Source organism: Pseudorca crassidens, chromosome X, assembly GCF_039906515.1.
Source record: "Pseudorca crassidens isolate mPseCra1 chromosome X, mPseCra1.hap1, whole genome shotgun sequence".
Lineage (NCBI taxonomy): Eukaryota > Metazoa > Chordata > Mammalia > Artiodactyla > Delphinidae > Pseudorca > Pseudorca crassidens.
The window spans coordinates 51865816-51878860 of record NC_090317.1 but is presented as its reverse complement, the minus strand read 5'-3'; the positions used below and the strand labels follow the sequence as shown (position 1 = coordinate 51878860).

Sequence of the window (13045 nt, the reverse complement as noted above, 5' to 3'; positions counted from 1 at the left end):
TGTGCAGAGTAAGTGAAGAAGAAAATGTAAGTTGATGGTAAAACCCTTCAAGTATGGCTTTTTGCCATTATCCAGGTAAGGCTATATCAGAAACTGTCAACGTGAACGGCACCATTTTATCACCCATGTGTTTTTCCCATTTGCTTGCTTTATTCTCTGGAGAGCTATATTCCAGTTCCATGACAACTGCTGATCCTGCTTTGCAGCTACCCTTGTGCCTGAGCAATATACACAGAGGTGGGCATAGCCTGCATTAAACCATAAATTGCAGGAAGTTGTTGGGTGGTTAAGACTATGAACTTTAGGGTCTGAGGTTTCTGGTTTAATTCCTTGCCCTGTTCCTGATTAATTTTCTGAGCAAATCAGTTAACCTGTCTGAGCCTTTTTTCCTCTTCTGTACAATGGAGGAAGAAATAATCCCTACATCCCAAGAAATTGTTTATTAATTTGACAAATATTTGAGAGTCTACTTTTTACCACAAAGACAGACAATAAACAAAAAGACAGACATAAAGAAATGATATAGGGTTAAAAGAGGGAAATGATACAGAAAAATAAATTATAGAACAGAGTAAGGGGAGGAGTAGTTGGGGTAGGAATTGAGAGGACAGAATTTTTCTTTTAAAGAGTATGATCAGAGTAGGCCTCAGATGAATAGAGGCTTGGATAATGGCCTCTACTGGGAATGAAAAAGGGAGACATTATCTGGTACTGAGAAGAGGAGTGATATGACTAACCTTACATTTAAAGGGATAAGTCTGGTTGCTATGTTGGACATAGATTGTAAAGGGGCAAGAGGAGAAACAAGGAAATCAGTGACAAGGTTGAGTGTGAGATGATGATGGCCCAGAGCATCAGAATAGGGTGGTGGTAGTGAATATGATGAGATGTTGTCAGATTCTAGATAATTTTAGAGGTGGAGAATGAGATGTGTCATATGAGAGGAAGAGAGAGGTTAAAGGAAGACTCTGAGTGTTTCAGCTTGAGCAACTGGAAGGATGAAATTGCTGTCCAATGAGATATAGAAAGCTGTGGATGGAGCAGTTACATTGTGGGAAGAAATATCCAGTTCACTTTTGGGGGAATTGAGTCTGAGATGTCTATTAGACAGCCAAATGGAGAAGCTGAGTAGGCAGTTGGCTATGTGAGTCTGGAGTTCAGGAAAGAAGACTGGGCTGAAGTTATAAATTTGGGATTTTGTGAGGATTAAATGAGATGATGTATATAAAGCACTGAAAACAGCATGTAACACATAATAAGAGCTCAATATATATTAGATTAAAAGTGTCTAATCATAATATCAACAAATATAGTTCTCACTACCTGCCTAGCACAGTGCCTGGCTCTTAGTAGACTCCATATATGTGTATGAAGTAGCCAAACAAGAACACTTCAGGCTATTGTATATGTGGGTGATTTTTTGAGAGTGCAACACAGGGAGTCACCATAATGTAATTTTTTCATTTTAAATGAATTTTCTAAGTTGATTTTTTTATTTTTTTGTGGTGCACGGGCCTCTCACTGTTGTGGCCTCTCCCGTTGCGGAGCACAGACTCCGGACGCGCAGGCTCAGTGGCCACGGCTCACGGGCCCAGCCACTCTGCGGCATGTGGGATCTTCCCAGACCGGGGCACGAACCCATGTCCCCAGCATCAGCAGGCAGACTCTCAACCACTGTGCCACCAGGGAAGCCCGATTATTTTTTAATTTCACAAATATTTGTTAAATTTGTTTGGGCTGCTCAAAGCCCAAACACAAATCCCTGCTCTAGGTTTATTGTTGTCTGTTTCCTACCCAGAAGATTCAAACAAGATTTCATTGATTTTGTTTTTATTTTATTTTTATAAAAAGGCAATACACTCATTCAAAAGTTCAAAAACCAAAGACATATAAAAGAGTGTGTACATTGAGAAGCCTTACTTCCATCCCTGTTCCTATCCATTCCTACTACCCTATAGTCAGGAGTTGGCAAACTTTTTCTGTAAAGGCCCAAGTAATAAATATTTTAGGCTTGCAAGCCATGTGGACTCTGTTGCAGTTACTCAGTTCTGCCATTGCAGTGCAAAAGCAGCCATAGACAATACAGAAACAAATGGTATGGCTGTGTTCCAACAAGATTTTATTTCTAAAAATAGGCAGCAGTCCTGCTGGCTATAATTTTCTATCCATATATAGGTAATTATTTTTATTAGTTTATTCTGTTTCTTTATGCAAATACAAGCAAATGTAAATATATATTCTCATGCCCCTTATACAAAAGTTAATCTGTTTCATATCTCGAAACAGTATTTTTTATTACATATTTTGAATATTTCTCTATATCAATGTATAGAGAACATCTTAATTTTTTCTGTCTGCAATGTAAATACATCATTTCATATATGTGAAGGATAGAGTTCTAAACTCAGGATTGCTGGATCAAGGGGTAAATACATTTGCAATTTGGGAAGATATAGCTGGATTCACTGTTATAGGGGTTTTATCATTTTCACTTTCAGCACAATATATGAAAGTGCCTGTTTTAAAATTATGAAATGCTTCATGAGTTGGTATGTCATCCTTGTGCAGAGGCCATGTTAATATTCTCTGAATCATTCCAATTACAGTGTATATGCTGCTGAAGTAAGCACCATGAAGTCATTTCTAATTTAGTAATGGTTGAATGTTTTTGGGTGGCATACAGCCAAAGACAGGGCAAACTATTAAACTCCTCTTTCCATTTAGCCTGGAGATGAGACAGAGAAAAGGTTTTTCTGGATAGCAACTGGCTTTTTTTTTTTTTTCAGAGTGCTGATTGGAAGGGAGCCACATCCCCACCTTAAGTTCCAGCAATATGAATCTGTGCAATAGCTAATGAGGACATAAGTGGCCAGAGTGGTAGAAACATTTAATAAAGACCCTATCCTTTGAGCAACTGTGCATAGAGTTCTCTGCTGATTGTAACCAACATGGACTGTAGTAGGATTCAGACAAAAAACAACAAGGAATGATGCGGAGCTGGTTAACAAGAGAGGGTCTGGTTGGGATCAAGTATAATAAAACGTAATTTTAAAATAATAAAAGAACCAATATTTTTTAAGCAGAGTTATATAGGCTAAGCACTCTATCAAGTTACATATTAATGGTCACAATAACCCTATGAAGTAGGTATGCTATTATATTTACTTTACAGATTTTTTAAACTAAGGCAATTTGCCCAATGTCTTATGCCTTGTAAGTGCCGAATTGGGATCTGATCTCTGCGGCATAGGATCTTTTCTACTGGGCTTTATTGACTTGCTGTCTGCATGGGGGAATAATTTCAGAATTAGTTGAGAAAAGAAAAGTAGAATCTTGACAGGATCTAGACTTAGGCAAATATAATTTTTCTGTCTTTATGAAGAAGTCAATCCAATATTAAGAAAGAGCCTTCTAAAATGATAATTGCAGTTAACATTCTGGTGCCCAAAGTGCTCAGAGTAGGCCTTTGGCACATCTTGAAGGATGGGTCCTTGTCAGTTGCAGGTGCCATTGGCTATGCCGCCCCTTAAAACTTTGGAACAAATACTTGAGAGTCTTTTCAAGGAAAAACTTCCCAGAGTTCAGAGAGTTTGCTGACCTGGCTTAGAGATTGACATCTTGGAATCTTAGAAAACTTCAAGTTTTGTCCTTTGTTTGCTATGCTGGTTCACCCTCATTTGGCTACTGAGCTGCTTTAGACAGCCGCTGGGCATCTGCTTCACCTTAGCTGAGGATGACCCAAGGCTGAATCTCTGACACCCTGACATTCAGCAGCTGTTTTACCTGCTGGCCAGGAAAAGTTACTTGAGCTGTGGTAAGCCCAAGTGAAGTGGCTTCAATTATAAGTATATCCACTCTATATTTTCAAGGCCTAATGGGGAGGGTACACTTTTAAAAATCTTACAAGGTCAATTTATAAACTGTGATATATATTTCACTCAGAATAACGCTAAATGTTTCTCCTTTGCACAGAGAAAATAATGTTCCATGGATTCAATTGGGGGTGGGGAAACTCTCTTCTGCTCTGTCATTCAGTCTTTACTTCAATTGGCTGCGTAATTCACTTTCACTAGGATTGAAAGGCAAGTAGAAGCATTGGCCAAATGTGGAATCACTGGGCCCCTTCATGGAGAATTTAGAGTAAAGAATTTTCTATGTTTTTTTTCCCACCCCAAAATGCAAAATGCTGCCCATTTTGCAATTCTGGTGTCTAAGTTCTATCTTATAATTAGGGAATTAGGCTAAAGAATAAAAAATGTTTTTTTAAGAGGCTAGAAAACTGCTTTTAGTTGAGCATTTATTATGTGTCTGCCTGTATTAAGTACATTTTATATGTATTATCTCATTTAATTATCCTAATAATCCTACGAGGCAGGTCCTATTCTTACCCTTACTTTACAGGTGAGGACACTAACTCAAAAATTTGTTCATGGATTTGAACTTGTCAGACTCCAAGGTTTGTAGCAATAGTGGCTAGCTATACTGAAGTCTCTATAAATATTACAGTTTGTACAATAAATTTGATGAATACCTTCTTCATTTTCTAGATTGTTGCAGAGGTCATGCAAATATCTTTTAAGTTCACACAATTAAAGTTTGCTAGTATTCCCCTCAAAAATGGCTGAAAGAGATAGAGCTTTCTTGAATAATATTCAACTGAATACCCTTTCCTCCCATCTTCTTCTCTTGTAGGATGGCTAAACAGATAAGTGATATGATGGAAATAAAGTATAAAATTATAGCATGTTATTCTAAATGTCAGAATTTAGGAGAAAATATATAGTTGAGACGTTAGTGTTGTAAGTGGAGTCCATTACTGACGTCAGCTAATGGCTCATTTGTAGCAACTGCAGTGTGGGCAGCAGAGGAGCAAGACATTTGTCTTGGTGAGTCCAAAAAAAAGTATTTCAGGATTTTGACATGGAGGATTTTTATTTTAATAAGAAGTTGATCATATGAAATTGTCATTTCGGTTGGTCCAAAATGGATAAATATCAGTAATTTCATATGTTTCAATATACTAGAAGGAGATGCCCTGCAAGTAAACAGAGATCAACATAAAGGGAGAGAAAAGGTGAAGAATCTGAGCAGGTGGTCGATGTTGAAGTCCAGAGACAGCTGTATGAGAGCAGAATTCACATGGTCTGACTATTCCAGCAGAGTTTGGTGGTGATATCTCTGTTGATTATAGGATAGAGACTCTGAATTCACCACCCTTTTGGAAAGACACATTTTAACTGGCATGTGTGCTCTGCTCTCTAGACTGTAAGAGAGATCATAAGGAGCTTGATTGATTATAGCACATATTAAACATGTCTTGAAACAAATTTGAATATTCCATGTAGTTGAATCCTTGACACGTGTCTACTTGGGGGAAGTTAAGCCCTGCATATAAATAAATATGGATTTAAGTCCTTCTGCTAACTTCTCCCAGCCTCTTGTTTATTTCCATCAAGTTCTTATTCCAGGTTACAGTTCTTTTGTCTATTTTCTGTTTACTTTCTGCATAGATAGTAACTATAGGAAGATAAATATATAGACTTTTTAAAAACTGTATCCCCAGAAACTAGTAATATGCCTGCCATTCAATAAATATTTGATGAATGGATGATTGAATGAATGATTTTTAATGGCTATGTAGTATTGCATTGCAAAGATGTGCCATAATTTATGTAACTAATACCAATGGATAGATATTAAGTTGTTTTAAGTTATATGCTATTATAAATAATGCTAGAATGAGCATTTTGTACATATAGTTTTGTATATTTGTCAAATTATTTCCCTATGATAGTGTCTTCAAAAGTGATTTTTTTTGGATTAAAAATATGCATTTTAAGGCTTCTGATTTATATTGTCAAAATGCTTTTACATGTTTTGCTATTTTTATACTCATACCATGTTTGTATGAGAGGGCCCATTTTCCCCATACAATCATCAACACTAGGTATTATTAATTATTTTTAAACTTTGTTAATCTGCTTCAGGAAAAATAGTATTTTGTATTATTTTGCATAATTTTGTCACTACTAAAGGTATGACATTTTACTCATGAGTTTTTAGCCATTTGTACTTATTTTCTGAAGTGCTTATTAATGTCTTTTGTCCATTGTTCTGTTATGGAGTTTAGATATTTCCTATTAATTTTTGAGGTTTTTTAATATATTTAGGTCATTAATCATTTACCATCTATGTTGCAAATATTTTCCCCATTTATCCATTTTTTAAAAAAAATTTTGTTGGATGTTTTAAGTTATAGATATGTGTTTTTAATGCAATCATATTTATTCATTCTTTCATTTCTGGTTTCTAGCATTTGTGTCATGTTTAGAATGTCCATATTTACTTCAAGATTACACATGTATTCATTTATGTTATCATCCACAGTTTATATTTAAATTGTTTATTGATCAATAATTTATTCTAGTGTAAAGGGTTAGGTATTGATCTAATTTTATTTTGTCCATGGTCATCCAGCTGTTCCAGCATGTTTTCCTGTAGTAATTTATATTACCACATTGTTCATATGAATGTACCCAATGTTAAAATATGGGCTTTGTAGTCTGAACTGAATTTAAATCTCAGCTCCACCAATTACCTGGTGTGCTACTTTGAGTGAATCACATAAGTGCTCCAACCTTCAATTCTAGGGTGACCAATCATCCCAATTTGCTGGTGACTGAGGGGTATCCAGGGATTCTGGATTTTAAGGCTAAAATTGGAACAGTCGTGAGCAAACTAAGATGGTTGGTCATGCTAGGTTTTTCTTTTGCCAAAAATGAAATAATAGCATTATATAACCAAAATAATTGTGAGGAATAAAAGAGATAAAACAACACGAAAAGACAACCTACTGAATGGGAGAAAATATTTTCAAATTATATGACTGATAAGTAATTAATATCCAACATATATACACAGCTCATACAGCTTAACGTCAAAAAAAACAAACAATCTGATTAAAAAATGGGCAGAAGACTTATATAGACAGACATTTCTCCAAAGAAGACATACCGATGGTCAACAGGCACATGAAAAAAATGCTGAACATAGCTAATCATGGAAGAAGGGCAAATAAAACTGCAGTGAGACATCACCTCACACCTGTGAAAATGGCTTTCATCAAGAAGTCTGCAAATAACAAATGTTGGCGAGGACATGGAAAAAGGGAACCCTAGTACATTGTTGTTGGGATTGTAAATTGGTGCAGCCACTATGGAACACAACATGGAGGTTCCTCCAAAAACTAAAAATAGAACAACCATATGATCCAGCATTTCCACTACTGGGTATATATCTGAAGAAAATGAATACGCTAATTTGAAAAGATACATCCACCCCAATGTTCATAGCATCATTATTTACAATAGCCAAGATATGGTAGCAACATAGGTGACCATCAAAAACAGATGAATTAGTAAAGAAGATGTTGTGTATATGTATATATATATATATGTATATATATATATATATACACAATGGAATATTACACAGTAATAAAATGAATTATATTCTGCCATTTGCAACAATGTGGATGGGCCTAGAGAGTATTATGCTTAGTGAAATAAATCAGAGAAAGACAAATACTGTATGTTATCACTTATATGTGGAAAATAAAAAATAAAAAAAAAAGAATATATATAACAAAACAGAAGGAGACTCACAGATATTGATAATATACTAGTGGTTACCAGTGCGGAGGGGGAAGGGGTGAGGGGAGAGATCAGAGTATGAGATTAAGAGAAACAGCTACTATGTATAAAATAAATAAGCAACAAGGCTATATTGTACAGTACAGGAAAATATAGACATTATTTTTAATCACTTCAAATGGAATATAATCTATAAAAATATCGAATCACTATGTTGTACACCTGAAACTAATATTGTAAATCAACTATACTTCAATATAAAAAAATGAAAATAATCTTCCTTATTGTTTTGTCCCCTAATTTGTACTTCTAGAAAATTATTGTGAATAAATAATCAGAGCTGGGCACAAAGATGTAGATGAATATTTCTCTAAGTCTTGCTTATGCTAGATGAAAATCGGAAAGGACTTACATGCCTAACATAGGGAATGGCTAAATAGCTTATAATACATGCATATTATAAAATCTTATGCAATCATTTAAAAAAATGTTTTAAGAAAACATTTAACAATGGGAGATATTTACAATATACAAATAATTTAAAAAGAAAATTGTAAAAACTATATATGGTGTGATTCAGATTTTGTATAATACATATATATGTATATGAACACATATAAACTTTATATAATACATATGTATATGTATCTATACCCATTGAATGATAGGAAGTATATATACACAGAATGTAAACATTGATTATCTCTGGATCATGGTATTATAGTTGATGTTTTGTCATTGTGTCTTTATTTTAAAAATAATTTTGAAATCAGAATATAGTATTCAAAATTCATTAATGTTGTTCTTTTTACTTTGCCTTAGAAAGAGATGATAAGAATTTTCAGTGTGTGAAACTTCACAATTGTTTTTGCATATCACATTTACAATTGTTTCTTTTCTTGACTTGTCACCCTACTGCATTTTGAACTTGGTTTATTCATCTCTGTAGATGCACAGACTATCACAGGAAGCATATAGTAGTTGCTTAATAAGTGTCTGATGAATGAATTGATAGATTAGTGAGTGAAAGGATGCCTGTATGATTATTAAGGCCAGTTTTACCACTGAGCCCTATTTTTATCTTAGATTACAATGAAACTTCAAAGTACAATATTTTTATATAATTCAGTGTTGGTATAGGAAACTGTACCTTATTTTAGTGATGTTTACTTAATCTTTTCTTGATTGTTTCAGAGTTTTACCTGACATCCTAGCTATGAATAAATATGTGGTTTCTAAAATATTATATTTTATGTTAAAACTGGTGGTTGACTTTAACAACTGCTGCAACAGAATTTAGATGATCCCACTAAGTTTCAATTCCTTACCTTTCTATCTTGTCATTTTTTTCTCTTTCTGCTCACATAGATAATGTAAAGCAAATGTGTACAGTATGAAGATACACACTAGTTTAGTGCACTTTTTTTGTCTAGGTGTTTTTGCTTAGATGGACTCTTTGCTTTAAGAGTAATTTGGTGAAAAATATGTTTGTGTGTGTGTCTGTGTGTGTGTGTGTGTGTGTGTGCAATTGTGTGTTCAGGAAGAGGGGGAAATTGTGTAGGTAATTATTCAGACCTCATGGTACACAATAAAATTGACAATGGAATGAGGTTCTTCTTCAAATTTTTAATAATCATTATGAGATGACCTCTTCATTTTCCTCCTTATACTATATCTGATATTTCTTTATGTGGAATGTGTGTGTGTGTATATTTTACTAAAAATGAAGTCATTTCCTCTGGGACAACATTAAATGCACCAACATTTGAATTATAGGGGTCCCATAAGAAGAAGAGAAAAAGAAAGGTACTGAGAAAATATTTGAAAAGATTATAGTTGAAAACTTCCCTAATATGGGAAAGGAAAGAGTTAATCAAGTCCAGGAAGCACAGAGAGCACTATACAGGATAAATCCAAGGAGAAACACACCAAGACACATATTAGTCAAACTATCAAAAATTAAATACAAAGAAAAATATTAAAAGCAGCAAGGGAATAACAACAAATAACATACAAGGGAATCCCCATAATGTTAACAGCTGATCGTTCAGCAGAAACTCTACAAGCCAGAAGGGCGTGGCAGGACATATATGAAGTGATGAAGGGGAAAAACTTACAACCAAGATTAATCTGCCCAGCAAGGATCTCATTCAGATTTCGTGGAGATATTAAAACCTTTACAGATAAGCAAAACCCAGGGGAATTCAGCACCACCAAACCAAACCAGCCTTACAACAAAGGCTAAAGGAACTTCTCTAGGCAGGAAACACAAGAGAAGGAAAAGACCTACAATAATGAACCCAAAACAATTAAGAAAATGGTAATAGGAACATACATATTGATATTTACCTTAAATGTAAATGGATTAAATGTTCCAAACAAAATAAATAGACTGCCTGAATGGATACAAAAACAAGACCTGTATATATGCTGTCTACAATAGACCCACCTCATACCTAGGGACACATAGAGACTGAAAGTGAGGGGATGGAAGAAGATACTCCATGCAAATGGAAATCAAAAGAAAGCTGGAACATGAAAGAAAGTGCAACATCATTAATCATTAGAGAAATGCAAATCAAAACTACAATGAGATATCATCTCACACCGGTCAGAATGGCCACCATCAAAAAATATAGAAACAATAAATGCTGGAGAGGGTGTGGAGAAAAGGGAACACTCTTGCACTGTTGGTGGGAATGTAAATTGATACATCCAATATGGAGAACAGTATGGAGGTTCCTTAAAAAAATAAAATTAGAATTACCATATAACCCAGCAATCCCACTACCAGGCAGATACCCTGAGAAAACCATAATTCAAAAAGATTTATGGGGCTTCACTGGTGGCGCAGTGGTTGAGAGTCCACCTACCGATGCAGTGGACACGGGTTCGTGCCCTGCCGGGAAGATCCCACATGCTGCGGAGTGGCTGGGCCTGTGAGCCATGGCTGCTGAGCCTGCGTGTCCAGAGCCTGTGCTCTGCAAAGGGAGAGGCCACAACAGTGAGAGGCCCGTATACCACAAAAAAAACAAAACAAAACAAACAAAAAGAGAGTTATGTACCAAAATGTTCATTGCAGCTGTATTTACAATAGCCAGGACATGGAAGCAACCTAAGTGTCCATCAACAGAAGAATGGATAAAGAAGATGTGGCACATATATACAGTGGAATATTACTCAGCCATGAAAAGAAACAAAATTGAGTTATTTGTAGTGAGGTGGATGTACCTAGAATCTGTCATACAGTGTGAAGTAAGTCAGGAAACGAAAGACAAATACCATATGCTAAAACATATATATGGAACCTAAGAAAAAAAAAAAGATCATGAAGAACCTAGGGGTAAAATGGGAATAAAGACACAGACCTACTAGAGAATGGACTTGAGGATATGGGGAGGGGGAAGGGTAAGCTGTGAAAAGTGGGAGGGTGACATGGACTTATATACACTACCAAACGTAAAATAGATAGCTAGTGGAAAGCAGCCGCACAGCACAAGGAGGTCAGCTCTGTGGTTTGTGACCACCTAGAGGGGTGGGATAGGGAGGGTGGGAGGGAGGGAGATGCAAGAGAGAAGAGATATGGGAATATATGTATATGTATAACTGATTAACCCTGTTATAAAGCAGAAACTAACACTCCATTGTAAAGCAATTATACTCCAATAAAGATGCTAAAAAAAAAAAAAAGAAAGCTGGAGTAGCAATTCTCATATCAGATAAAATAGACTTTAAAAAAAGACTATTACAAGAGACATGAAGGATACTACATAATGATCAAGGTATCAATCCAAGAAGATTTAACAATTGTAAATATTTATGCACCCAACATAGGAGCACCTCAATACATAAGGCAAACACAAACAGCCATAAAAGGGGAAATCAACAGTAACACAATCATAGTAGGGGACTTTAACATCCCACTTTCACCAATGGACAGATCATCCAAAATGAAAATAAATAAGGAAACACAACTTTTAAATGATACATTAAAAAAGATGGACTTAATAGATATTTATAGGATATTCCACCCCTCCAAAAAAAAGAATACTCATTCTTCTCAAGTGCTCATGGAACATTCTCCAGGACAGGTTATACTGTGGGTCACAAATCAAGCTTTGGAAAATTTAAGAAAACTGAAATCGTATCAAGTATCTTTTCCGACCACAATGCTATGAGAGTAGATATCAATTACAGGAAAAAATCTGTAAAAAATACAAACACATGGAGGCTAAACAATACACTACTTAATACCCAAGAGATCACTGAAGAAATCAAAGGGGAAATCAAAAAATACCTAGAAACAAATGACAATGAAAACACACGACCCAAAACCTATGGGATGCAGCAAAAGCAGTACTAAGAGGGAAGTTTATACCAATACAATCTTACCTTAAGAAACAAGGACATCTCAAATAAACAACCTAAGCTTACACCTAAAACAATTAGAGAAAGAAGAACAAAAAAATCACAAAGTTAGCAGAAGGAAAGAAATCATAAAGGTCAGATCAGAAATAAATGAAAATGAAGTGAAGGAAACAATAGCAACGATCAATAAACCTAAAAGCTGATTCTTTGAGGAGATACACAAAATTGATAAACCATTAGTCAGACTCATCAAGAAAAAAAGGAAGAAGACTCAAATGAATAGAATTAGAAATGAAAAAGGAGAAGTAACAACTGACACTACAGAAATACAAAGGATCATGAGAGATTACTACAAGCAAATATATGCCAATAAAACGGACAACCTGGAAGAAATGGACAAATTCTTAGAAAGGCACAACGTTCTGAGACTGAACCAGGAAGAAATAGAAAATATGAACAGACCAATCATAAACACTGAAATTGAAACCTTGATTAAAAATCTTCCCACAAACAAAAGCCCAGGACTAGATGGGTTCACAGGCGAATTCTATCAAACATTTAGAGAAGAGCTAACACCCATCTTCTCAAACTCTTCCAAAAATATAGCAGAGAGAGGAACACTCCCAAACTCATTCTACGAGGCCACTATCACCCTGATACCAGAACCAGACAAGGATGTCACAAAGAAAGAATATTACAGGCCAATATCACTGATGAACATAGACGGAAAAATCTTCAACCAAATACTAGCAAACAGAATCCAACAGCACATTAAAAGGATCATACACCATGAACAAGTGGAGTTTATTCCAGGAATGCAAGGATTCTGCAATATATGCAAATGAATCAATGTGATAAACCATATTAACAAATTGAAGGAGAAAAACCATATGATAATCTCAATAGAGGCAGAGAAACCTTTTGACAAACTTCAACTCCCATTTATGATAAAAACCCACCAGAAAGTAGGTATAGAGGGAACTTTCCTCAACATAATAAAGGCCATATATGACAAACCCACAGCC

At 35.2% G+C, this 13045-nt stretch overlaps 1 non-coding gene across 1 annotated transcript; it reads right to left on the bottom strand.

Annotated features, from left to right (window-relative positions):
* Positions 1-2523: 2523 nt before the first annotated feature.
* LOC137217744 (U6 spliceosomal RNA) lies at positions 2524-2630 on the bottom strand. Its single transcript, XR_010940245.1, has one exon. It is a non-coding gene; the product is annotated as a U6 spliceosomal RNA (small nuclear RNA).
* Between the last annotated feature and the right edge of the window lie 10415 nt (positions 2631-13045).